We start from the raw sequence: 5000 nt of genomic DNA on the forward strand, positions 1-5000 counted from the left end.
TTTTTTTAATCATATTAATTTTTGTCACAAAATGCCAATCGTGTTAAGGGGACACTACAGTAGTGGCGTGTTACCCCACCATACCCCTTTAACCTTAGCCAAAATAATATTCTTTTAATTGAATATAGTTATCCAAGTACCTGGAGTGATAGGATATCAGAATTTATTATGGTGGTCTATCTCCAAAACCCTAGGAGTTCGTGAACAAACAAACAGACAGACAGACAGAAGCTACTATTTTATTATAGTAGATATGTATATATACACACACAGACTCACATACATACACACACACACACACACACACACACACATATATATATATATATATATATATATATACATGTGTGTGTGTGTGTGTGTGTGTGTGTGTGTGTGTGTGTGTGTGTGTGTGTGTGTGTGTGTGTGTGTCTGTGTGTGTGTGTGTATGTGTGTGTGTGTCTGTGTGTCTGTGTGTGTGTGTGTGTGTGTGTGTGTGTGTGTGTGTGTGTGTGTGTGTGTGTGTGTGTCTCTGTGTGTGTGTGTGTGTGTGTGTGTGTGTGTGTGTGTGTGTGTGTGTGTGTGTGTGTGTGTGTGTATGTGTGTGAGTCTGTGTGTGTATATATGCATATCTACTATAATAAAATAGTAGCTTCTGTCTGTCTGTTTATTTGTTTGTTCACGAACTCCTCCTAGGATTTTGGAGATAGACCACCATAATATGTATATTCTGATACCCTATCACTGCAGGTACTTGGATAACTATATTTAATTAAAAAAAATATTTTGGCTAGGGTTAAGGGTTAAAGGGGTATGGTGGGGTAACACGCCATTAATGTAGTGTCCCCTTAAGAGTCCATACTTAAAGTAGGTATCATTTGTACTTCTGTACTTGTCCCCGATACTTTTGAAAGAGTCGAAAGGGCAATTATGCAGTTATCCCAGTCAAATAGAGCGTGTAATGACCGACGTCGCCAGGCGATTTTATTCGTCTTTGGATGGCCGTCGGAGTGAAATGGTGTCAGAGTTGGTAAATTGGAAGAAGGAGACTCAACAGTGAACTGGAAGAAACAATCATAGGTATAATTACGGAGACGTGAGTCTATGAGTTTTATGAGTTTTTAATGAGTTCCTCGTCATTCGTTCCCACATTCATAAATGGACTCGCATTGATGGTGTCGTTAGTGTATTCATTTATTTCTCTTTCTTCACGAGTCGACCATACGATACTATTTTGTTTCATTGAATTATATTTCATTTTATTTTATTTCATATTGTTTTATTTTATTTTTCACATCTCCGTCCGTCCTCCACAATACGAATGAATATTAACAATATTAGTAAACAGATGACTGTATTTTCTATACAATAGTTGAATCACAACAGAAGAATATTTATTTTTGATTGTTAACCCCTTCTTGCTCTGCATGTTTGGGCTCCTTTGGATGATTAAAATCGGCCGGCGGCAACTGGAATTGAGTTGCAAATCATCGTTAGAAGGTAAAGGGTAACTCGACCACGTGGCACCAAAAACAAGTCTTGGGAAGTATTTTGCAGGTTTTCGTAGTAAGGCCTCCCACTCCTCCTCTCTCCCTCTCACTTCGTCTCTCTATCTCTCTCTCTGTCTCTCCTTAGCTCCTCTCTCTTCCTCCCCCCTCTCTTTCTCTCTCTTTCTCCCCCCCTCTCTCTCTCTGTCTCTCCTTAGCTCCTCTCTCTTCCTCATCTCTCTCCCTCTCTCTCCTCCTCTCTCTCCTTCCCTCTTCTGCCATATTCATTTCTGTCTTCACTTACTTTATCCGCCTACCCACCAGTCTGTCTGTCTGTCTATCTGTCTGTCTGTCTGTCTGCTTGTTTGTCTTTCAGTCTGTCTGTCTGTCTGTGTGTCTTTCACAGAGTGGGATCAACATCAGGGAAACGTGCCACACTAGCATTTTCAAACGCGGCGGTTCAGTTACAATGTAAATCAATGGAGGTGTTCACGCACAACCGCGCAATTTTTCCTTGACAATGCGGCACCGCCGCTGTTTCCGCGCAGCTCAAACCGCTAGTGTGAACAGGGCCTAAGTGTCACGGAACAGTCGCTGGTTTGATGCAAACACATACCACCGATAACCCCAAAAGACGTCGTTACTTACACCAGGAGGCGCTGAGTAACTGCGGTCGAAGCCGTCACCTTTGCACTTTTATGCGCTTTGGGGACTGTTGGGGCAGGGAACAGTCCCTGCTGGGAATGAAGAGAAGTGCGGGATTCGTACACACAGTTAAGCAAATGCGAAGCCAGCACGCTTCCGATGACGCTACCATCGGAAACATCACTTTATGCTTTGAGTGAAATGAGCCCGTGGTACTATTGGGCAATGCCAATCTTACGAAGGACTTTCAAACGTGATCCAAAGTGTTATGCACTACACAACGAAACCAAGTGAAGCTATCTATGACTTCATTGTCTCTACTCCGTGCATGGACAGATTAATCTGCATCGTCCAGTAAGTCTCCAAATGCTTAGAACAAGAGTCGGCAACCTCTGACACGTGACCTTGGCAGGCCAACTGGTTTTGAAAACTTGTCATAGCATCAGAAGATAATATGGTTACTTCTAGTAAGCAAAATGTGACGACAAAAGCTCAAACTAAAACCAAATCGTCGAGGAATTCATGTTCACTGGCATCCCCACTATAGTTAAACGGTGAGTATGAATTGGCATTAACTTGCGCACTAGGAAGCACCGTTGGCACTACGGGTTCTATACATCAAAGAAACTGGCACCCTCTCTTCTAGAGGTTGCCCACCTCCCTGGCCTAGATCTTCGTCTTGGTCTTGGAGGTAATCCAAGTGGTCTCGAAGTAACTCGAAGACAGCAACCAGAACCTCCAAAGACTGAGCAAGAAGGACAGCATCATCGGCAGAGGGTCGGTGACCTTAGCCAGTTGATAATCCGGAGTGACACTGATCGACAACTCTGCCTGAAGGGCCATTTACACGTTCAAACGGTTTGTCAAACAAGTGTTTGAAGTGATGTTTGACCCTGTGAGTGGGGTATTTAGTTTTCAAACACGTTTGTCAAATGCGTTTGACAACCAAATACCCCCATTCACACGGCCAAACATCACTTCAAACACTTGTTTGACAAACCGGGTTTGACAAACCGGGTTTGACCGTGTAAATGGCCCTTAATACTCAATCTATGCAGGCGTTGAATAGTGATGGGGAGAGGACACACCCCTGCCTCACCCTGAATTAACGAAAATAAAAATAATAACAATAAATAACTAAGTCAATAAACCAACTCACACACACACACACACACACACACACACACACACACACACACACACACACACACACACACACACAAGGAGGCGAGATTTTTCTCTTCATAAGATAATCGAGTGAAGAAAAAGTAGTTACATGAAATAAAATCAAATAAAGTAAAATGATACTAAGTAAAATGGAATATAATAAAAAATAAATAATCAAACTAGAATAAAACAAAATAACACAAAATAAAGCCATATAAAATAGAATAAAATCTAAATGGAAAATAAAATAAAATAAACACAGACACATCCGAAACATACAAAGTCGAGGAAAGGATCCTGCTGGAAAGAATTCTACTTCTATCCCTGTTAACCCCGTCGTCGTTGACATGCCTTCAGTATGAAAACTTAACACATCTGTCAGCCTCAAGATGAACTGTAAAGTAGACGAGAATAGGAAAGATGAGCGTATTGAAGGGATGAAATGAATGCCAAACAGAATACGACATTTGATGCAATAATGGAATTATTTGTCTTTAGGTCCCTTCCCACTGAATGCGGGATGCTTCTTCTCGTGATATTAAGTTAGGTGAGGTTGGGATAGGTCAGATTACGTTAAGCTAGGCTAAGCTAGATTAGATTAGGTTAAGTTAGATTAGTTTAGGTTAGGTTCGGTTGGGTTATGTTAAGTTAGGTTAGGTTAGATTATGTTAGGTTAGGTTAGGTCAGGTTAGGTCAGGTTAGGTTAGGTTAGGTTAGGTTAGGTTAGGTCAGGTTAGGTTAGTCTAGCTTAGGTTAGGTTAGGTTAAAGGTCAACTGAGAAAGTTTTCAAAGAGGTAGTGAATATTTGCTAGATGTATAGCTTAGTCACTTTTTTATAAAATAATGCAAAAATAAATCCTAATTATTACGCAATGTGATAAAAAGGCCTATCAAAATATTGGTAGCAGACGAACTTGTCCTTCGCCTATCTTCGGCTGTTCTCGTAAGGCTCTATCGGCTGTGACGTAAATACTGCTGTTTACATTCTGATACATGCCATATGTGTGCACTATGAAATGCCGTGCTGCGCTGTCAGCTTCATCAGTGATCTGTCATATTTCGTGTGTTAGCAAGATCTTATCAAGTATTTAGTTTGAAAATGGTTTATTGTGTCGCCGGAAATTGCAACAGTGATTCGACGAAACTTTCTGCTGCGGATGGACTTCATTTTTTTTTTTTTTTTTTTTTTCCAAAAGATCCTGTCGGCAAAAAAAGATTGGATCCCTTGCTGCAGACGGCACGAGTCATGAAAGCCTAGATTAAAAGCGAAACTCTGTTAAAAGAAAAAAAAATCGGAAAAAACAGTGCTTTCGGGACCCTAACCTTGCCGAGTCACTAGGAATTAGCATGAAGCCCATTCTTAAAGAAAATGCAACACCGACAATTTTTGTCATCAACAAGACCCCAGGTTCGGCAAGCAAACGCCGTCGAAGGAGGACTGCTATTGAATAAAGGCAACGCCTGGAGGTATGTGTATTAGTCTGTATTATGTACAGAGCCTTTACATGCCTAAGTACCGCCCCGAGGGCAAAGTTGTTATAATAATAATAATAATAATAATAATAATAATAATGATGATGATGATGATGATGATGATGATGATGATGATGATGATGATGATGATGATGATGATGATGATGATGATGATGATGATGATGATGATGATGATGATGATGATGATAATGATAATGATAATGATAATGATAATGATAAAATAATAAT

This window comes from Oratosquilla oratoria, chromosome 16, assembly GCF_046742065.1.
Source record: "Oratosquilla oratoria isolate Oo_2021 chromosome 16, ASM4674206v1, whole genome shotgun sequence".
Lineage (NCBI taxonomy): Eukaryota > Metazoa > Arthropoda > Malacostraca > Stomatopoda > Squillidae > Oratosquilla > Oratosquilla oratoria.